The sequence below is a fragment of the Xenopus laevis genome, chromosome 1S, assembly GCF_017654675.1.
Source record: "Xenopus laevis strain J_2021 chromosome 1S, Xenopus_laevis_v10.1, whole genome shotgun sequence".
NCBI classification, from domain to species: domain Eukaryota; kingdom Metazoa; phylum Chordata; class Amphibia; order Anura; family Pipidae; genus Xenopus; species Xenopus laevis.
The window spans coordinates 187,763,961-187,788,273 of record NC_054372.1 but is presented as its reverse complement, the minus strand read 5'-3'; the positions used below and the strand labels follow the sequence as shown (position 1 = coordinate 187,788,273).

The following is a 24,313-nucleotide window of genomic DNA, read 5'->3' as shown; positions in this document are numbered from 1 at the left end:
GTTCATAATCATGAGCCAGGCAGATCCTGGCATTCAAACTATGAAAACACCAAACTGTATTGCTCAGAATTCAGTTGTTTTGAAGATACAGTATATGAGGGTTATTGCTAAAAATCAAGGCTCTCATTACAGTCTAAAGCATCCGTGTTTGTCTAATTGAAAATAACCGTCAAATCTGGGTCATCCAAGTCTGTTAGACTTAAACATGACAATATTAGTCAAGGTACCTGTTCAGTCCATTGATACTTACTGCTGCAAATATTGGCTATTTTGGGGAAATTGCACTTTGAGGATTGATTTTTTTTTCTAAAGAGGGAATCATTAAAGGCACAACTTGGTCTATATTTCTATATAATACTGGCTGTGTATTCATTTGCATACTGGTGCCCCATGGCTATTATCATGTATCCCATTTTAACTCTTTAAACAAGACTGGAGTAATAACTGTGTAAGAAACATACAAAAATACATTTGTGCATATTGAACATTTTTAGCGCATTGTTCATTCCTGCCATCTCTACTCAACACATTTAATGTGCAGTATTGAGCCTTAGACTGGAAGAAAGTGTCCAATCCCCCACAGCCATTGATATTTCATGACTGTTCTATTTGTGACTGCAAAAAAAACCGGTTAGTTTAATTAATACTGACAAATGTATCTGTTGGCACGTTAAACATAGTTTTTGTATACTACTGGCTTATAGTGATGGGCGAATTTGCGCCGTTTGGCTTCGCCGAAAAATTTATTCGCTGGCAAAGAATCACGCAAATTCGCCGCGAATTCGCGCCTGGCGAATAAATTCGCCCATCACTACTGGCTTATATTTGGGGCTGTTATGAAAGCCTCAGAATAACTGTCTCCTCCAACTTCTCTACCTTTTAAGACAGAGGTGCCCAAGACGTTGATCACAGTTCACCAGTCGATCACTTTACAGTTCCTGGTAGACTATGTCTTTTAATCAAATGTAATAATAAAGATAACTGTTCTTAAACTGAAGCTGAATTGAGCGATCCTTGACCTTCGGAGTGCGCTGCAATATTCTTTGGATTTATCTGGTAGACCACGACCACATACTTTAAAATCACACAAAGACCACACACCCTTTCTTGTTTGTCACTTCCACAAGGCAGATATGCGCCTCGCTTGTATATGGATAGTTGTGATGTCACAAGTCTAGTGAGATGAGACTTGTGATGCTGGGATTAGCTGACAGATAGGAGCCATGGCACTGGAGGACATTAAAGGAGAACTAATGCTTAACTAAAGAAGTAGGCTGGAAATGTTGTACATTACGTTTTTAGGGTTCTGTACCAGCCCAAAGCAACCACAGTCCTTTAGCAGTAAAGATCTGTGTCTCCAAAGATGCCCCAGTAGCTCCCCATCTTCTTTTCTGCTGATTCACTGCACATGCTCTGTGCTGCTGTCACTTACTGAGCTTAGGGAGCCACTCACAATATACAGTACACATAGAATAGAAATGTCACAATATAAGGCTGATTAGTAATTAATACACATAATTACTACATGGCAGCACAGAAACCAGTGCAATTAGCATCAGAATTTAATAATCAGCAAACCTGTAGCATCATCTTATATTACAGGGGAAGCTCATTTTCTGCTGGATAATTAGTGACGAGCCCTAAGCTTGGCTTCTCAACAGCCAATCAGAGCCCACTGAGCATGTGAGTGTCACAGACACTTTCCAAGATGGTGACCCCCTGTGACAAGTTTGAAGTCCTGGATCATTGCTGCTATTGACAAGTTGAAACTTTAGGCTGGTGCAATAAATGGCATTTTTAGCCATATTAATTTTTAGGGTTTAATTCTCCTTTAATGAAATTGGGGACATTAAAGGACTTTGAAAAGCTGACTGTTCCTTCACATCTTTATTGCGTCTGGCTCTAGTGATGGGCGAATTTTGATACCCGCGTCAATTCTGATGCTCGCGTCAATTTTAATGCTGTAGTTAAAGTCAATGGGCATCGAATAATGTTGATGTGCGACGGTTTTTATGCGATCGACTTTTCCGACGCGCGTCAAAATTTTCTTTGATGCAAGCGAATTTTCAAGACACTTTTGAAATTTATTGCCAGCTGCGAAATGCGGAAATTCGATGTGAGTTCTCGCCTGGCGAATTTATTCGTTCACCACTATCTGGCACACTTGGCTAAACATATTTCCCTAAATACAAACAAACAAATAAAGTAAATATAGTGTTCAGTGGTGGAGTGTTCAGTGGAGTTTTTGCCATATGAATAAAAGCAGATGATGTTGACCAATTTGCACATTTTTTTTTTAACCAGAATTACCAACATCTCTCTGTTGTGTGTAGTTTAATGAATAGTAATAGCTATTGTGGTAAAAACTGTGACAGCAGATACTTTTACTTGTGGTTTGTGCCGTCTGATTTTTTACTTTTATTAAGGTAGATCTTATGACAGAGGCCAAGTGGCAAATGTAGATCACAGGGTAGAAAAGTCTGAGCACCCCTGTTTTAAGAAGATTATCTTCCAGTGTTTGTTGAGTCAAGAGGTGGTGACATCATGATTAATGATGGGCGAATTTATTCCTTTTCGCTGAAACATTCGCGAATTTCCGCTGCAGTTTCACGAATTTATTCCAGCGCCTGCCGAATAAATTCACCCATCACTAATCATGATGTGTTTTCTTATCAACACAGTGGGCATTTGCACTACCACTGAGAGCAATGGGGTCAACAAAGGTCCATTCTACTGATTATCTACTGATCATATGGAATCTAGGAAAGTAACACATTAATATACAGGAGAGTATATACCTGACCAATGAAGTCAGTGAAGAACAGCATATTAGAAAGGAAAACAGTCCATCTAATAAAGTGGCTCAGGCATAGGTAACGATAATGAGTAGTGATGGGCGAATTTGTGCCATTTTGCTTCGCCGAAAAGTTTGCGAATTTCGTGAAACGGTGAAAAATTTGCGATTTTTGATGCCGGCGTCCGTTTTTTTTGGCGAAAATGTTGCCGGCGTCCATTTTTTTTTTTACGCCAATGAATTTTCACGGCTGTTTTGTGAATTTATTCGCCTTTGGCGAATCACGCAAATTTGCCGTAAATTCACACCTGGCGAATAAATACGCCCATCACTAATAATGAGCAGGCATGGTAAGAAGAGCTGTTGTCAGCGACTTAACGCTCATTCGTTTTTGTACCTAAAATAGAAGCACAGAAAAGGTACAGCTAAATGCACATATGAAAGCAATGCCAATAAAATGATATATGGTTTTGTGTGACGGTCCTAATTGAGGGCTAGGCACAGCCGTATTGGAGTATTTATTTATCTTGAGAAAAAAAAACCACACTGTTCTACTCAAGTGCTCCATTTTCCTTTTTCCTGGAAGTGACTACTGGAATCACATGCATACTGCAGTTCTACAACCCTCGGTCCTGGTTGCGGCTTGTCAAGGATCCTATACTTGTTGTAAATAGGGTGTTATGCCAACAGGCAAAACCATGCGGGTTCCATGGGACAAGAGAATCCTACGCCCCTTCATTTTGCCAAATGTTCCAATGACTGGTATGCGAGGATCCAGCCCATATTGTAACCAACATTGTAGCAACAATGAAAAGTGCAGTAATAGTGGAAGTAATTAAAGGTGACCCAGGGTCAAAGTGGGACAATGGAGAATCCCATTGGGGGGGATAGCAGCGGGTTGGCATCAGGTTTGACTACTACAGGAGCTTGTGATTGGGGCACCTAAGGTGGCAGCCTCAGTGGGTCCCAGACACCCCAGTCCAACACTGAGGTGATCTGTTTATACCGTTTATATTCATAAAAATCCTCCACTGGTTAATGGTTGCAGTGGATATTGGGGAGGCTGAGGGAGATGAGACAGTTATTGATTCCTAGTTTGTGACCATTATTCTACAATTGTGAGCCCACAAAGCATTTCTCTACAAACACAGCCATTCATTCAAATAATCAAGGTGTACAAAGAATAAGAATATAATACTGCTGCTCATTTTGCCAACACACAATGCAAATAAAAAAAAACTCGACAGAACATACTGTAGATAATATATAAGAATTTGAGACATTATACCGGAGAATAGGCACGACTGTCCCCAGTCCAATGCTACTTTCAACTATATATTAGAAAACAAAAGTGATTGGACTCTATAGGTTACTGGAGTAAAAAAGTATGGGGGAAAAAACTTTTATGCAAAAATTCATCTTTTTTTAAGATACCGTTTGTGGCTCACAAAACCAAGTCACAATATCCAATTCAATGGAAAGAGATGTGATAGATCCATTTCAATGGAGCAGCACGTGGTGGGCACATAGGGGTATATTTATCAAAGAGTGAAGTTAATAGTGAAGCTCCACCACTAGAGTGAAATTCCACCACTCTCCATTCATTTCTATGGGATTTTTATAGGCGTATTTATCAAAGGGTGAACTTTCACTTCACCCATTGATAAATGCGCCTTTCAAAATCCCATAGAAATGAATTGAGAGCTGCGGAATTTCACTCTAGTGGCGGAACTTCACTCTTTGATAAATTTACCCCATAATGAGAAGTCAAAGTTTAGGGGCAAATTCATCAAGGGTCAAATATCGAGGGTTAGTTTATATCGAAGTCGAAGGATTTTGCGCAAATACTGCGATCGAACGATCGAACGATTAAATCCTTTGAATCGAACGATTAAATCCTTTGAATCGAACGATTAAATCCTTTGAATCGAACGATTAAATCCTTTGTATCGAACGATTAAATCCTTTGAATCGAACGATTAAATCCTTTGAATCGAACGATTAAATCCTTTGAATCGAACGATTAAATCCTTTGAATCGAACGATTAAATCCTTTGAATCGAACGATTCGAAAGGATTTTAATCCAACGATCAAAGGATTCTCCTTTGACCAAAAAAAGTTAGACAAGCCTATGGGGACCTTCCCCATAGGCTAACATTGGGTTCGGTAGCTTTTAGGTGGCGAACTAGGGGGTCGAAGTTTTTTCTTAAAGAGACAGTACTTTGACTATCGAATGGTCGACTAGTCGAACAATTTTTAGTTTGAATCCTTTGATTCGAAGTCGTAGTCGAAGTTCGATGTAGCCCATTCGATGGTCAAATTAGCCAAAAAAACACTTCAAAATTCGAAGTTTTTTTTCTTCTATTCCTTCACTCGAAGTTAATGAATTGGCCCCTTAATGGCTGGATAAAGTTTGCAAACCTGTATTCTGGCAGCGTTTATTGGATTTCTCTATTGTTATTAGAAAAAGCAAATTGCCATAATGCAGTGGGTTTTCACCAGAATTTCCTCCAATAAGGATTAATTATATCTTAGTTGGGATCAAGTACAAGGTGCTGTTTTATTATTACAGAGAAAAATGAAATCATTTTTTGCAAATTTGAATTATTTGATTAAAATAGAGTCTATGGGAGATGACCTTGTTGTTCTGGATAACGGGTTTCCGGATAATGGGTCACATACTTGTATTTAAGAATGTAACAGATTTATTTTACCCTTAGGGACTGGTTTATTCTAAGTTTATAACTATCAAATACAAATCTCATTTTTCCAGAGAAACAAACAAGCAAAATCAGAAAAAAAGAGCCTGGGGCAAATTTACTAAAAATGACAAAGTCGCTCGCGAAAATTTACCAAAAATCCAGTCCGCAGGGACATCGGCAATTTGCTAAGAGGCGTAGTAGAGGACAATTCGTAGCGAAAGAGACCGTCGCTGGTGCAGTTTCATGCCCTTTCGGCAGGCGAATTTTTGCTCAGGCGAACGATTGTTACTCCGCAAATTCACTAAAATTTGAGTTTCGCCAGAGTTTCCTTTGACAGTTTAGACCTGGCGAACTGATAAGATGAAGCTACATCCTCCTCAATCTTATGTCAGTGACATCATATCCTGTATGCCGAAAAGTCCTAATAGTCCTAAAAAAATGCTGGCGTTTTTTTCATATTTTAAAGTGGGATTGTCTTTAAAAGTTGTAACTGTTTAATATTTAGTTTTAATATTTTTTTTTTCCATTTGAGGGGCATGTCACATGTCTAGGACATTAGAGGATCTCTTTTGTCTTTTATTTTGCTTCCTTGGACATTTATAATAATAAATGGCCACTTCAAGCATTTGCACCAACATCTCTAATAAAGACGTATATATGATCTATATGTACCCGCCCTATTCAAATTGACCTAAGCATAAGAGTACTAACGTAGTTTCGCTGTACAGAAATGAATGCTAGCGAAACTTTGCTATGAAATTTAGATTTATTTAGATTAGCGAAACCAGCGTTCGGCTGCCGAGTTGTAACTTCGCATTTTGATGAATATATATGATATGCGCTGTGAATTCCCTAGGACTTTATTTAAAAAAAGTTTTTCTGTATTTCAGAGCTTTCTTGGGTTTCTAAAACGTATACCCCATTCCTGTAGCTATAATATTATTTCTACAAATGTTTATATTTAGTTTAACAGTTTTTTTGCATTAATAATAGTTTTTACTGCCAGAATCTTGACTATGACATTTTTCTGCAGATCTGCCATAAACAGGGAACAAATTGCAGAGAACATGCAGTGATTTTCTTGAGTAGAAAATGCCGGCAGTTTATGGGGATGAAGCCTCTCAGCTGGACAGTTATTCTTGGTTCTATAAACACGTCCATGATTGGAGGGAGGGCTATATAAGTGCACAACGTGAGTCCAGGGGCCGTTACAGTGAAAGCAACAAAATATAGGAATTACTACACTAAAGACATTACTATCCCTACTTGTCGTACACCCTGCGGTTATACAAACATCTTGAGAACATTTAAAGTTATATTCTAAGTTAAATTTAAATCACATTCATATGGGTCTGTTACTACGTGGGATGTTAAATGGTGCACTTTACAGTCTTAGTCACCTTAAGTGCATCGTTATTTCAAGTATTTTTTCTCTTTGTAGCCAATAGATGGGCCAGTACTATATAGGGACCCGAGGATGCATTCATAGGGTGGCAGATAGTGATTAGCGAATCTGTCCCGTTTCGTTTTGCCGAAAAATTTGCAAAACTGCAAAAAAATTTGCAAAACTGAGACCAATTCGAGAAATGTATTGAAGTCAATGGGCGACATCATTTTTTTACGCGTGACAAATTTCACATAGACAATTTTTACCTCCATTAATACAGGCATGGGAGATGGGACCCCTTATCCAGAATGCTTGGGACCTGGGGTTTTCTGGATAACGGATCTTTCCGTAATTTGGATCTTCATACCTTAAGTCTACTAGAAAATCATGTAAACATTAAAGGGATACTGTCATGGGAAAAAATTTTTTTTTCAAAATGAATCAGTTAATAGTGCTGCTCCAGCAGAATTCTGCATTGAAATCCATTTCTCAAAAGAGCAAACAGATTTTTTTATATTCAATTTTAAAATCTGACATGGGGCTAGACATTTTGCCAATTTCCCAGCTGCCCCCGGTCATGTGACTTGTGCCTGCACTTTAGGAGAGAAATGCTTTCTGGCAGGCTGCTGTTTTTCCTTCTCAATGTAACTGAATGTGTCTCAGTGGGACATGGGTTTTTACTATTGAGTGCTATTCTTAAGGTCCCCATAGACGCGACGATTCTTCTTGCCGAACGACCGATTTTAGGGAAGTCCGACCAATCCTTCGAAATTATCGTGCGGTTAGTGGTATTCGAACGATCGTACATCTTACGATTTTTCGGCCGACATCTGTCGGGAAATTGATCGGCCAGGTCAAAAAATCTTTGTCGGTCCCAGTGCAATCTATCTATGTTTGCAGGGCCAAGCAGGCAGCTCCCCTTTGTTTTCCTGCCAAATTGGTCTTTTTAGTTGATGGTCAATTCGTACGATCGTACGATCGTTCTGAGAAGATATTGGTCTCACGATCAGGATCTGATCTTTTAAAAATCTCAACATCTATGGCCAGCTTTAGATCTACCAGGCAGCTGTTATCTTGTGTTAGGGAGCTGTTATCTGGTTACCTTCCCATTGTTCTTTTGTTTGGCTGCTGGGGGGGGGAAAGGGAGGGGTGATATCACTCCAACTTGCAGTACAGCAGTAAAGAATGATTGAAGTTTATCAAAGCACAAGTCACATGACTTGGAGCAGCTAGGAAATTGACAATATGTCTAGCCCCATGTCGGATTTCAAAATTGAATACAAAGAAACCCGTTTGGATTTCAGTGCAGAATTCTGCTGGAGCAGCACTATTAACTGATTTATTTTGAAAAAAATTTTTTTTTCCCATGACAGTATCCCTTTAAATAAACCCAATAGGCTGGTTTTGCCTCCAATAAGGATTCATTATATCTTAGTTGGGATCAAGCACAAGCTACTGTTTTATTATTACACAGAAAAAGGAAATCATTTAAAAATTTGGATTATTTGGATAAAATGGAGTCTATGGGAGATGTCCATTCTCTAATTCGGATACCGGATCCCTTACCTGTAATGAATTTTTTGTAACTGTTTCTAGTATATAGAAATGACCTTAATTTGTAAAGTGCCCTTGGATTATCAGGTTTAAATAGATTTAAGGTGGCCATAGACGCACGGACAATATTGTATGAAACTAATTTTTATACGATATTCTGTGCGTGTATGGTGGGAGACGAGACGACTAATATCGGCAGAAGACTTTGATGTTGGTCAGCTCGTCGATCGGGCCGGCTGGGAAATTTTGATTGAGTTTGAAGGCACCTGAACATCGACCATTGTTAGTGCTGAATCATCAGATACAGGTAAAATTCTATTCTAGTTTCTATATGTTTATCTGACCTTAGTACTGTTTTCTTTTGTACTACAAGATACGGTCACAGAATAGTACAATTCTGTACAGTCTTGGGAAATATACAAAAGAACAACCTCAGGTTTTGGACTCTAGCACCCAGATTGCTGAAACTGCAAACTGGAGAGCTGCTGAATAAAAAGCTAAATCCTATATAATAAAGTTGAAGTGTCTCTGCATCCAGTCCCTGTGTCCGTGGGATTGCGCTACTGCGCATGTGCCCCACGGACTGTCTCTGACGAATTTTCTACATATGTTCTAGCGCCCCTTAATTTAACGGGCTTAATGTCTAGTAACTTCATAAAGGTGAACAATCCTTTTGAAAATCTTCCACACTGCTGAATATGCATTCATGTGCCACCTGGTGGCTGATGCCAGAATAGCACTCAGCAGAAGAATAGGGGTACAAGCTCTGTCCTTGAGAACAGGGGATGAGAATAGAATGACGTTGGCAGAAGGTGCCTTAAAGTACTTGTATGATGGTGTGTAGCGTATTTAGTGTGATGGATGTTGCGGCACAACCAGCGTGACATCACTTCCACCCACATACCGCTACAGGGACCTGCTCCTCGGCTGCTGGATTTGATAGGAAAGTTTACAGCAATAGGAGAAGTGGATTTTCATATTTTTTTGTTTTTTTTTACCATATAGGCATCTGAGAGTTTAAAGCTGCCACCCTAGGCACAGGCCCTTGAGGGTCTATATGATATTTACACCTCTGGCCAATGTATCTGCAAGCACTGGATCATGCATACTGAACGAATACATTTGCCCACACTCCACACTTCATTATTAATACTCAGTATTACATCATCAAAAAGCCTCAGCAATAGGTGTTGAAATTCAAGGACAGAGAGCCACAGACAAATACTAATAAAAAAACCCAGACACCCATCATACAGAAAGCTCAGAATTATGGGAAGGCAAACTCCCATAGGCTCCATTGTAATCAAATAATTTACATTTTTAAAAATGATTTCCTTTTCCTCTGTAATAAGGGTTGCATACCTCCCAACTGTCCCGTTTTCAGCTGGACAGTACTGCTTTTGACAGCTCAACCCGCGTTTGTACTGAAAAGTCCCGACTTTCTCTGCACTGAACAAAAAAGAAACAAAATTGCGTACTTAATTGGCTAACTTAATCGGCTTTTGGAAGAGAGCCCAGAACAGTTACCAGCCGCAACTAAGATACTTTGTAACAATTTTGAGATAAGCAAATAACAATTTAGATAAGGAGGTCCCTTGGGAACGTTAGACTCACAGTTTAAAGGGCAATTCACCTTCATTAGCAAAACTGTAATGACTGAAAAAAAAACACAGAAATATGTTCAAACTTTCATAACCTACCAAACTTTGTAAAATGAACAAGGAAATTAGGGGTGTGGCCACAAAAAATGATCAAAAAATTGCAGCTACAAACCTTTTCGTTCATCTTTTTGTTTCCAAAATGTTGAGAGACATGGGGATGGACTGGGCCAGTGGGATACCTGTAAAATACTCGGTGGTCCCTGCAAACCAAGACCCTCTCTCCGGCTCAAACTATAGGCGATTCCTCCAGCCCCCCCTCTCACCAATCGCAGGGGCGGGTATGAAGAGGGGGGTTGCGCCGGGGGGCAGGGGTGTGGGTAGGCCCATATAGTCATCTAGCTTGTGTATCTGCAATAGTGAAATAATATGGCTGCCCAGACTCCATTATTAAAAGAGTATTATACCATAAAAACGCCCCAGCAATAGAAGTTGACATTCCAAGACAGAGAGCCGCAGAACAAAAATTTTTTTATATTTTCGAAAAAAACAAAATTGTTGATTGCCTTTAAATAGGGCTGCCAGCTGTCATATTACAAATGAATGTTTGCTTTAATGGTTTATAAAAAAAAAAAACATCACTTTCCCCTTTTATGAAGACTAGCCTTCACAGGATGACAGCCCTTCCTATCAGAGCACAATCTTCTACTCGCAACCTTTCAGCTCTCATTATTGCTTTTGTTTCTGATTTATTCTTCTTGGAAATATAGCCACTTTAACAGCAGCATGAGTTACAGAGAGTGCAACCTGATTACAGCCTTTCAGCTACAGTATATATAATCATTATTGTCATATCTATGAACGTATAGAACGGTAGAAACCCAGACTCGACTGAGCACTTGCCCACTATTTATTCCTCATTTTTAGTTTATTTGGTTTAAAGTCCATGTTTTTTGTGGTCATTGTGGGTGTATGAGCAAATATTATATTCTATGTGAAATAACGATTCATCTGTATTGCACAAATGACACACGTTGCTCCCTGTATAGACACTCTAGTAATTGCTTGCGGAATTGTTTCATGTGTGGCGAGGCATTTGTTTCTCTTGGGTTAGTGATAACATTCAAACTAGAACATGTGTATTTTCTGTCAATTTATCCACCTTTGTAACCACATTGCTTCCAGGAACAACAACTGATTTGCCTTGTGGTAGGTACAGAATCCAATTTGGTACTAGAGAATAATATATCAATAATAATATTTTTGTTACTTGTGGACTTGTCCCCAACCCCCATCATGGTAAAGGTCTTTTTACAGTGGAGTGCCCCAAGTCCAAGGATTTTATTCTCCAATCACATTTGCAGGACTTGTCAGATGATTAAGAACATCAGATTCATGTACAAGAAGTGGTGATGAGTCTCCTGAATCTCCTCTTTGGTTGGTCTTAATCTCCATGAATGAAGCAAATTTCAGGTTCTGCTCTCCATTATTATTAGTGATGGGCGAATTTATTCGGCAGGCGTGAATTCGCTGCGAATTTGCACGATTTGCCGCCAGCAAATAAATTAGCGAAATGCCCGCGAAAATCTGCCCGAAAAAATTTGCCGGCGTCAAAAAAAACATTTTCGCCGACGCCAAAAAAACAGGCACCAGCGTCAAAAACGAGACGCCGGCGCCGTTTTGCGAATTTCGCACGGAATTCGCAAATTTTTCGGCGAAGCGAAACAGCGCAAATTCGCCCATCACTAATTATTATGTTGCTTTAGGTTCAACCTTCTGGTCAGCTGTCAATCGAGATATAGAAAATGTAAAGTTTGGTGGTACCTTTTATTGGATAACTAAATGAGTAAAAATTGCAAGCTTTTGGAGCACCCAGGCCCATATTTTGCCTGATGAAGGGGCCGGGATGCTCTAAAAGCTTTACATTTCTACTTATTCAGTTATCCAATAAAAGGTATCACCAAACTTTACATTTTCTGCATTTTTTTCAATGGCTAACACAGTACAACATCTTAAAACATAGAGGTATAGAACAGTGATCAAAGTTCTCATCTCTGCCTGCAATTGCTTGACTTGGAGTTGCACTGCTTATGACAGGCAGATGGTGCCTTCAGTGGAGAATGGCTTGAGAACTCCTAGTTTGTTGTTGTTGCTGAAGGATTTCACCATCTGTTATGGGGAGCATGTTCCCCATTGAGAGTAATAGAAAGGCATGTTGATTGTTGCAGTACTCCCTGAGAAGGCCAGAAGTTATTATTGTGTTGTACATTGGAGAACACAAAAAATTAGACAAAGAGAAGCAAACTAGGAACAAAAAGAGGGCACTACCTATGAGTCTTACAGTTGCTTCCAAACTGACCTGGAGCAATGGCAGGAAGCAAGTCTGAAGGCCATTTTTGGGTATTTTATAGTACACCTAAAATACCAATGTAAAGGTTAGTTATGGTGTGATTTGGGGTGAAAACATATTTACTGTTGCATATCTTCTCTGAACCAATGTCTGAAACTCCAAGCTGGGCTTCAAATAAAAAAGTACATCAACCACTGGTCTAGGGGGAATCATTTAAATATGAGGTGGCCATGAGACATAATGGAGTTAACCTCCATGTCCCCCAGAATTTTTTTCTTTTTTGCATTGTTGCCCCTAAAAAATGTTGATCTCTGCCGGTGCTGACTGCTTTTAGTTCATTTATTTCTGCCAGTCGCATGGGAGGGGAACAAGGATGCAACTGAAGTCCAAGAAGAAGCTCTTCCCAACACTCATTCGATTGTATGATGTCCATGAGGCCTTGGAGCTTGTCTTGAACATCCTTAAGCTACAATGAAGCGCTTTATGAGCACATACTGAATATTTTCTTTTTACAGCAACTGAAGACTACGGCTATTGTTCCCAGACCGAAAATGTCACACTTTCTATTTTATCTGCAGCTATAGTATAAACAATAGGGGATGCCCAAGGAAATGTGATAAAAGAAACATTGCATGATGGGTTATTAATCAGTAAAAATAAAACAATGAAACAGCTTGTTCCTTGATTTTCTGGATCTCTGGAGGTGACTATTTTTTATTCACTCAAAAACATTTCTCAGCCTTGGGAAATATTCCTTTAACTGTTTCCAAAATGTATTACAGTAACTCTTACCCTGTGTGAGGTATTCAGGCTCCTTTCTGTTATATAAATAAAAGCTAGATGGCAATAAGATTAGGAGAACAAGAAATATTTGTTGGCGTCCATGGATTTCAGTCTGTAAATCATTTTACAAAATTAGCCTGTATGAAAGCCCTCAATTTTATTCTTGAAACTGGAAAAAAAAAATATTTCTACATTTTGAAATTTTTCCCTCTATTGTTGATGTGGAAAATTGTATTTTTGCAATTAAATGATGGATATTAGTGATGTGCGGGCCGACCCGATACCCGCGGGTCGGGCGAGTTCGGGTCGACCTCGCACTGCTTCTCGCCACCTTCAAATGACGGCATCCGACTTCCCGGTTCCGGTTTTATAGTCTCGCGTCTGCTTTTCCCGCCCCTTTTGTGACGTCATCGGTGGGGCGGGTCGACGCGGGTCTATAAAAGGACACCGGAAGCACCGGTGCCTGCAGGCTGCAGCAGGGTGGGTTAGGGTTGGGTGGGGTTCAGGAAAACCCTGACCCGCACATCACTAATGGATATGCACTAACATACAGGGGGTTATTTACTAAAATCCGAATTTTAATAAAAAGAAATCAGACCAAATTAGAATCCATGATTTACCCTTATTTATCATTAAAAAAACAACAAAAACACAACATTTTCGGATTGTCGAACGAAAACCGCAACTTTTTTGGATTGTCGCGCAAAAAATTCAAATGCATTTAGGGGCCTATTTATTAAAGGGATGCTGTCATGTGAAAACACGTTTTCAAAAAGCATCAGTTAATAGTGCAGCAGAATTCTGCACTGAAATCTATTTCTCAAAAGAGCAAACAGATTTTTTTATATTAAATTTTGAAATCTGACACGGGGCTAGACATTTTGTCAATTTCCCAGCTGCCCCTGGTCATGTGACTTGTGCCTGCACTTTAGGAGAGAAATGCTTTCTGGCAGGCTGCTGTTTTTCCTTCTCAATGTAACTGAATGTGTCTCAGTGGGACATGGGTTTTTACTATTGAGTGTTGTTCTTAGATCTACCAGGCAGCTGTTATCTTGTGTTAGGGAGCTGTTATCTGGTTACCTTCCCATTGTTCTTTTGTTTTGCTGCTGGGGGGGAAAAGGGAGGGGGGTGATATCACTCCAACTTGCAGTACAGCAGTAAAGAGTGATTGAAGTTTATCAGAGCACAAGTCACATGACTTGGGGCAGCTGGGAAATTGACAATATGTCTAGCCCCATGTCAGATTTCAAAATTGAATATAAAAAAAATCTGTTTGCTCTTTTGAGAAATGGTTAACTGATTCATTTTGAAAAAAATGTTTTTACCCATGACAGTATCCCTTTAAATCTCAAATTTTTCTGGTCGAGTTTTTAAAGGCGAAAAACTTGAAAAGGAAATAAGCCTCAAAAATGTAAATGCTCCATACACTGCTTAAAATCCAATCTGAAAATACTCCAGCTAAAACTTGTCGAAATCATTGACAATTGGAACATGCTTTTTTACCTTCAGGATTCTCGATAGCTGTTTGAAACTTCACTTGAAGCAGAGCAAATGGTCCTTCATGTAGGTTGTGCTCAACTACTGGGGGATGTTGTGATGGCAGATTCTATTAATGCCTTTAAGAGTGGCTTGGATGATTTCTTTGAACAAACATAATATCCAATGCTATTGGGGTCTTAAGATCTGTAGTTAGGTGAAAAATTTGCAAAACGCATTGTAAGTAAATGGGCGGCAATTTAGACGCTCACAACAATTTTTATACACACGCCTATTTTGTCCAAATGCATTAAAGTCAATGGGTGTCCGAATAATTTTGACGCGCGACAATTTTTATGCGCATGACTATTCTGACCGCGCCCAAATTTTGTTGACGTGGCGGATTTTTCTCCAACAAATTTTCCACTCAGTTTCGCAAATTCATTTGCCTGCGGCAAAACGTGGAAATTTGCTGATTGACGTGGCGGATTTTTCTCCAGCAAATTTTCCACGCAGTTTCGCAAATTCATTTGCCTGCGGCAAAACGTGGAAATTCACGCCTGCTGAATTTATTCTCCCATCACAAATAAAAATCCCTTATATAAAAAAACCCCAGGACTAGGTTTGTATAGATGCGTTTGTGTGTGTATAAAAACACCGGGGGTCATTGGAGAGTTCATGTCAAAGTCATCCCATTGACATATTGAAGATATTGAAGATATCTGCACTGGGTTTTGTACAATAATCTGAAGATTTAGTGATTTGGGGTGTTAATATAAAATACAATTTCTTTCTTATTTTAAAGGATTCGTCTGGTATGTAGTCTTGGCTGTAATTGAGTTTAGTAATGGCGAATGCTATTATGTACCTAAGACTTCTTTACTCATAGGGACCTTCTTAATGTTTTTTATTAACCTATTAAATTGCATATGAGTTGCAATCTATAAAATTAGCAAATTAAATATTACTTTTTTTGCAAAGCCTAGAGCGAGTTTCATTATCAGAAAATGTAAAAGGTTGTGAAACCTAATGTTAGCACTTCATATACTGGCCAATTTAGTAGAAGCTTCCAGGCATCTTATCACATTTATAATAACTATGAAATTTCCATGTTGGTTATAGCTATTAATACAGATGTCCAGTTGATGAAGGAAAACCCTAGAAGGCATTTCAACCTACTTAAACTGTTTCTTTTTCTTGTTTATGAAGGCGGAGGACAGATTAGTACAGTTCCATCAACCATCACTAGAAGAGCAGAGGGCTACCTTGACTTCAGATACAAGGGTTTTGCAAGTACATAGTATAGAGGTCTTGGCTATATTTCAAGTTAGTAATGGTGAAAGAGGCTCTGATTTGAGAAAGGGTTATAAAGTTTTTCCTAAGCAGAAGGACGTTTCTTTCTCCTGACAACTTCCTTGACTATTTGGTGGTCAGACGGGTGGGAAAATGACCAGCAGGTGGCGCTGTTGGAACAAAATTCATTTTAACAGTACATGTATCCCTTAAAGCAGGGATCCCCAACCTTTTGAACCTGTGAGCAACATTCAGAAGTAAAAGGAGTTGGAGAGCTGCCAAATAAGTGCTGTGATTGGCCATTTAGTAGCCCCTATGTGGATTGTCAACCTAAATTGAAGCTCTGTTTGGCAGTGCACCTGGTTTTTATGCAACCAAAACTTGCCTCCAAGTCAGGAATTCAAAAATAAGCACTTGCTTTGAGGCCACTGGGAGCAACATCCAAGGGGTTGGAGAGCAATATGTTGCTCACGAGCTACTGGTTGGGGATCACTGCCTTAAAGGGATCCTGTCATCGGAAAACATGTTTTTTTCAAAACGCATCAGTTAATAGTGCTACTCCAGCAGAATTCTGCTCTGAAATCCATTTCTCAAAAGAGCAAACAGATTTTTTATATTCAATTTTGAAATCTGACATGGGGCTAGACATTATGTCAATTTCCCAGCTGCCCCCAGTCATGTGACTTGTGCCTGCACTTTTGGAGAGAAATGCTTTCTGGCAGGCTGCTGTTTTTCCTTCTCAATGTAACTGAATGCGTCTCAGTGGGACATGGGTTTTTACTATTGAGTGTTGTTCTTAGATCTACCAGGCAGATGTTATCTTGTGTTAGGAGCTGTTATCTGGTTACCTTCCCATTGTTCTTTTGTTTGGCTGCTGGGGGGAAAAAGGGAGGGGGTGATATCACTCTAACTTGCAGTACAGCAGTAAAGAGTGATTGAAGTTTATCAGAGCACAAGTTACATGACTTGGGGCAGCTGGGAAATTGACAATATGTCTAGCCCCATGTCAGATTTCAAAATTGAATATAAAACAATCTGTTTGCTCTTTTGAGAAATGGATTTCAGTGCAGAATTCTGCTGGAGCAGCACTATTAACTGATTCATTTTGAAAAAAAAATTTTTTCCCATGACAGTATCCCTTTAATTAAAAAAAAATAATAATTAATGTACATTGCAAAACTGTTTAAAATAGCACTCATCAATTTTATATTCACCTATTTTTAGAGGTTGACGTATCCTTTAATGGAGGTAAACAATACTATTGGGTTGAATTAATGTTTAAATTAATGTTGAGATAATGATCTTGTAGTTTTTGTTTAAATTCCATTTTGGGTGTTATCAATTGACCCGTAAGCACCCAGTTGGTCCTGCTTCAGCAGCATCTGTCTTTCCTGTTTGTCATCTGCCAGGGTGATTTCAGGAATGCTGCACAAATGCACCACAAGCAAAAGGAGAAAGACTGAAGAGGCAAAGAAGAACATGACCTGGAATTCCGATCCCCTTATCCTTCCAAGAAATGTTGAACCCCAGTCCATAGCACCAGTCAAATAACCCAGAACTCCTCCGAGACCTGCAGGGCACAAAAAAGTTAAAAAGTTAATGAATCTTTGCCTCTTGCTTTTGAAAGCAAAAACTGTAGGAAGCCATGACATTACATTGCAACCAACAACAAGCAACATTACTGTATATTTGCTTACTTTTTTAACTGCAAAAATGTTACTGCCATTTGGTTGCTATTGATTAATAGACCTTCGTTATGGTTTAAATATTTTGACCAAACTGAATTGAGTCAATAGGGCCAAACGTGCAATGGTGGGCTTCTTGTTGGACTATAACCTATAGGCGTTCCTTCCATAAAACCTACAGAATAAAGCAGAGATACATATACCACATCAATCAAGATGACCTGAGCTCTGTGATAACTCAAAAGGTCGATCTTGGTAGACTTACAATGGGTTTTGATGGTTATCTGATGAGATTTCACTAGGGGAGGGGTGGTGGGCGATTCGTCATTCACATTCTTATTCAAAGGTTTTTTTTCCAACAATGAGTTTTCTAAAACTTCCAAAAGTTTCCAAAATCAAATTAAGGTTTCCCTTATATTGATAATGGATTGCGTGCAGAGGACTTCTTGTATTTGTGTGTACAAACCAGACTATAATACATCAAGGGTCTGCTTTGCAATCTGTACCTTTAAGTGAAGCATGTGCTATATTTGTATAAGGGAAGTACGTTCATGACTTTTTTTTGTTTTATTTTGAGAACGCTTTCCTCGCAGGAACATTCAGTATCTGCTTCATGGAATGTACTTTAATCATAATTGAATACATTCTTGGCATGTCTTGATCTCAGCTGCATTACTTGGGGAAAAAATACTTCATTGCTTACAGCTTGTCATCATCTGTTTAACTGCTTCAAGCTTCATTAATGAGGACCTATTTTCTTCTTCTATGTCCACCAGATGGGACCCAGAGATAACTTTGTTTTTCACATTTCACAGTAATTTCTTTTTTTGAATAATACTTATTGTTCTCGGTTAAATTGAACTTGGCAATGACACACCTCTCAATGTTTTGTATTAAACTCACTTGGCACCCACCTCCCACCCATATACTGTAAAACAAGTATATACAATTAAAGGTCAATTCGGATAGAGAGTATAACACCTGTATGGACACAACAATGGAATTGACTAGAGTGGGAAATCTGTGTGCTATGTTCTTTTTATAGGGAAATTAGACTGCCAGTAGTAACTGTTGAAAAATTTGTGAAACCTCACAAAAATTCACAAAATGCTAAGATCATTTGGCTTCACTCAAACTGCCATCTGATATGATTGGCCAGAAAATAAGAAACGAGTATACCTAGTACCATCTCTTTCCTACTAGGGAAACATGCTGGGTATTAATCCTTTAACTGAAAGCAGAACCCTAATAAAAGGTCAATGTCTCTAATGTCAAGGTTACTGTTGCACCTATAAAAGTAGAAAAAAGAAGGTACTGGTAGTGATGGGCGAATTTGTCCTGTTTTGCTTCGCCGAAAAATGGTGCACACATTTTGTCACGGGCGCCGAAATAGACGTGCCTCAAAATAATTTTGATGGCCATTGACTTCAAAGTGTTTGACGAATGTTTCACCATTTCCCGTGAAATTCGTGAAACATTGAAAAGTTTGCGAAAAGCATTGAAGTCAATGGGCGTCAAAATTATTTTGACTCACATCAATTTTGATGCTCGTGACAATTGTTATATGCAAGCCTATTTTGGCCGCATGCATTAAAGTCAATGGCCGTCCGAATAATTTTGACGTGCGACAATGTTTATGCGTTTTAGGCAAAAAAAATTTCAACGCGCTGGATTTTTCGAACGTCTTATATTTGACCGAATAGTCCCGACCTGAAAATTTGAAACTAGTAATACTCGAATGTCAGGAAGGCAATTAACTAGGGATGGGCGACTTTGACCCGTTTCGTTTAGCCAAAAATTCACCGCCGGCGAAATGACGCCGACAGCCATTAAAGTCTATGGGCGTCAAAAAAATGTTGTCGCGCAGCGATTTTTTCTTTTGACGCTCGTCTGTTTTTTTGCACTACACCATACAAGTCTATGGGCGTCAATTCTGCGGCGAAACAAGGTGAAAAAATTCACCCATCACTACAATTAACATATTTAAATGGTTCAAGGGACCTCTGTCATTGACTTGTAAATGAACTCGGCAGGTTTAAGGTGGCAAATATTCTAATTAGAACTGTTTCCATGGTCAAGGTGTGATACATTTCACATTCAAATTTACATTCGAGTGCTTTTAAATTAGTATTTGTGAGTTTTGACACAAAAAAAAAATCAAAATTCCAATTCGGATTTACCTTTTAAACCTTAATAAATTTGCCCCATAGTGTTATTGCAAAATAAAAGGACTATAAAGGCCGACACAGGTCTAGATGTTTCATTGAAGCCTTTCCTTTGCGGATTATGGTGCCTTTCATCTTCTTGATGCAAAAGCCACAGGGGTATTCTTTTAGCAATTGTGCATCTACCATCCTAGTGATCAAAGGCTGCAGCCTTCTGACCTCAACATACTGTATGATCCTTAAAGGAAAACTATACCACCCAAACAATGTAGGTCTCTATAAAAAGATATTGCATAAAACAGCTCATATGTAAAATCCTGCTCCATGTAAATAAACCATTTTCATAATAATATACTTTTCTAGTAGTATGTGGCATTGGGTAATCATAAATAGAAAATGGCCATTTTAAAAAATAAGGGCCGTCCCCTGGGATAATAGGATTCACTGTACTCACAAACATACCAACAAACCATACATGTTAGGTCACATGAGCCATTTAACAGACAGAGTTGTGTCTTTTGCTTCCACGCTTCTTCCTGTTACAGTTAGAGCTGCAGTATTTCTGGTCATGTGATCTCTGAGGCAGCACACAGACCATCACGAAATGGTGGCTCAAGGCAGGAGATGTAAAAGGGCAATATTTACTTAAATATATATTCCAGTTTGGTAAGATTCTTTAATATGCCACTTAATATATGAACTATCTGTTGCTTAAGTGTTCATTTTGGGGGTATAGTTTTCCTTTAAAGCCCTTCAATTGAGATATCTCTGGTGTTCAAAACTCAGCAGTGGGTCTTGTATCAGTTAGGTCATTTGATTAGGAGAAGTCAGGACTGCTTTCCACGTTTCAGCAGAATACCCAAATCTAGGGATACAGATTCAGTCGAATACCAAAATAAATCCGAACCTTTCTTCTGCTCCGGAAAAGCCGGTGCACCGGCGGAAATATATTGAATTTATTAAGCTATATGGGGTTCAGATTCAGTTCAGCCAGGTTGGATTCAGACAAATATGTGTTATGATAAAAAAAATAGCTCAGATTCTGCCGAATCCCGAATTCCCCAATACCTGAGAGAAGCACTGGCACAAAAATGTAGGTACAGGTGCAACTGAAAAAAACAAAACAGAAAGCAGCTAAAGAGGTCTAATTATCAGCAGTCTCATTTTAGGGGTTTTAGAGGTTTTTGAAACCACGAATAAACTGACTTTCTCTAAAACCACGAATGCCATGACATTTCTTAAATAATCTGAATTTAAAAAGCACAAATGAAAAAGAAACCCTCTAGAATTCAAGTTTTTCGGGCAATTCCTTGCAACATAAAAAATTCGAAATCTCTGGGGGGCGGTCCTTAGCCATGGTGGAGACCGGACGCAGATCTTAAGAGCTCCGTGAAGGGATCCTTGCAAACCCGTCCATTAGCAATCTGCAGAGCTGATTAAAAGCTACCGGGACATTTTTGAGTGACTCTACCTTATGGGAAAGCGTGGTACTAGATCGCAACGCCACACCATGTCCCCATTCCTGCAAAAAACTTCAGGCCGTGGCGCGCTGACTAAATCCCAAGATGGCGCCGACTCTGATACTGCTCCTCAGGGTTCACCGCGCTCCGACGCTTCCCCCTCGCAACCAGTGAGTATGTCTCCTTCACTCACTCCTCTACATGACTCCCCACAAAGATCCCCCTCTGACTTAGCTGCTTCGCAGCATATGGAGGGCCAGCCAGTGACGCCGCAAATTTTGGCGGACCAGTTGGGGCACCTACAATCTGCTTTGACCTCCACCATTACGCAGACTGTAGCTGCGGCTGTGAATTCGGCAATGAAGGAGGTTCGGAAGGAAATTACTGATCTTGGGGATCGTACGGATAAACTAGAAAATTACACTGATGATATAGCACAGCGCCTGATGTATGTAGAGGAGGATAATGCTGCTCTTAAAGATGAAGTTTTTCAGCTACGCGACATGTGCGAAGACCTGGAAAATAGGTCACGGAGACAAAACTTGAGGTTCAGGGGGATCCCTGAAGAAGTCTCCCCATCTGACATATCAAGCTACCTTAAGGACCTTTGCTCTCATATATGCCCGGATTCGCCGCCCGATCTCTGGCAATTTGACAGGGCACACAGGTCGCTAGGCCCTAAACCTTTGGCGCCAAAGCCTCCACGCGATATCATCGCCTGCTTTCATTATTTCCAGGGCAAAGAAGCTATTTTGGCTAAGACGAGAGCTACACAGATTCTGGGGTTCCGCAACCATAAAATCCAGATCTTTACGGACCTTTCTCCAATCACTTTGGGCAAGCGGAGGGAGCTCCGTCCTGTTACGCAAACACTGAAGGAGCATGGCATACTATACAGATGGAGCTTTCCTTTTAAATTGGTTGTCACGCGAGCAGGCCAAACCTATACCCTGCACAATCCACGGAATGGATCTCGTTTTTTGAAGGCGCTTGGCTTATCGCTTCAAGAGGGGTTATCCCCTCGCAAAGGATCCACGACAGAGGGGCCACCACCACCACTTGCCCCCCAGTGGTCCACAGTCCGACGACAGGATTCATCGCCAAGACTGGCCTTAAGCCCTTCGCCTCCTCGGGACACCTGATCACCCTACTTGATATGCTTTTCTTCACGTTCTCAAGAAAGTGGACTTTCCTGGTCACGATTTCGCTACGAGACGATCCTTGGACATGGAGACTCCTTTTCTACCTGCTTGGCCTGTGGCGGACCCCGCTGGGCTACGGATCTTCACCCCTCATTGGAGGTATACGGTCTACCTCCCACAGGCACTAGGCTTAGTGTCGGTGCCTTATTTTCCCTGATTCTGTCAGTCGAGAATACTTTATTGGGCTATCGTCATAAGAGTGAAAAGAGAATCGCCCTTGAGTTGTTTAAATTGCTTTACTAAGTTTATATTTACTTGTCATTTTTATTTTTTATTGTGTGTTTGATTCATTTCATATGTGTTCAGTACTGCAACTGTTTCTTAAGTGCTGGTTTTTGCACGTACTACTTATCCTTGTTTTGCTTGATATTTTGACTTGCATTATGATTACCCACTTCCGATTTTTTGCTTATGGGGTACTCGCTTGCCATTGGGGGGAGCCAAGGGCCTTTGGTCGACTGTATGTTAGGTCCCTGAATTTGAAAAACTACGAGACAGAAGGGCATATTTCACTCATAGATAAACATGGCTAAACTTGTGTCCATAAATGTAAAAGGCCTTAATAGCATTCATAAGAGATACTTGGCCTTGAAGGAGCTCAAACATTTGCGAGCCGACATTGCTTTCATTCAAGAAACCCATTTTCGGAGAGACAGCCCCAATACCCTTACTTCTAAACTTTATCCCAGAGCCTACTACTCCTCGGGCCCCTATAAGAAAGCAGGGGTTGCTATCCTTATTCATAAGGATTGCCCTTTCCTGGTTGACCAAACTCTTGTTGACCCACATGGCCATTATTTGGTGTTGAAAGGAATGTATGCTAATGTGCCATTGTTATTGGTTAATGTGTACTCCCCTAACAAAAAACAGATTAGTTTTCTACGTAAAGTGATTTCTAAGTCCCAACAATTCAGCTCCCCTTATGTGGTCATGGGGGGAGACTTTAATCTGACATTCTCTCAGGTGACGGACAGATCAGAGCCCTCCCCCGACCAGGCGGCCCATAACTTATCTACGTCTTTTAGACAACTTATCCGACAGTCCCAACTTTTTGACGCTTGGCGCACTAAACATCCGAAGGACAAACAGTACACATTCTACTCACCTATTTATAAATCACACTCACGTATTGACTACTTTTTCATATCTTACCCTTGCCTACATCTACCATATGAGTCTGAAATTCTGCCGATTACCTGGTCGGACCACGCTCCGATACTCCTGGTTCTGGAATTATTTAAACCCCCACCCCGGGAAGCCCACTGGCGCCTTAATGAATCCATCCTAAATGACAAAGAAGTGTTCTCTCAAATAGAGGGTGATTTGAAGGAATACTTCCAAATTAATGAGGGCTCCGTTACCTCTCTGACTACTTTGTGGGAAGCTCATAAAGCCACAATAAGGGGACGTCTGATAGGTATAACGGCACATAGGAAGAAAGTGGCAAATGCCAGCTATCTTACACTTCATAGGCAGTTGAGGGATCTAGAAACACAACTCAATCTGGGCTGTACTGATTCCTTACTGAGGGAAATCAACAAAATTCGTAAGGACTTGGCTGCCCTACGACAGCAACAAGCTGAAAAGGCTATAATATGGACAAGACAGCTATTTTATGAGAAGGCCGATAAACAGCATACCCTCCTGGCAAGAAAGCTTAGAGACCAGCAAGTTCGATCTAGAATTACTTCCCTTACACTGCCCACTGGGACACTTACATATAACCCTGACCAAATAGGCGCTCAATTTTATGACTTTTACCACAAATTATATAACCTGACCCCTCCTACGGAGGACAAGAATTGCCACTCAAGCCTTATTGCTCAATTTTTTGCCACCCTTGATCTCCCGGGTCTTACGGTA

The 24,313-nt window shown here is 39.9% G+C and overlaps 1 pseudogene; it reads right to left on the bottom strand.

Moving 5' to 3' along the window:
* The window catches only part of LOC108705441, a 78,171-nt pseudogene that overhangs the window by 9,147 nt on the left and 44,711 nt on the right, over window positions 1–24,313 (bottom strand).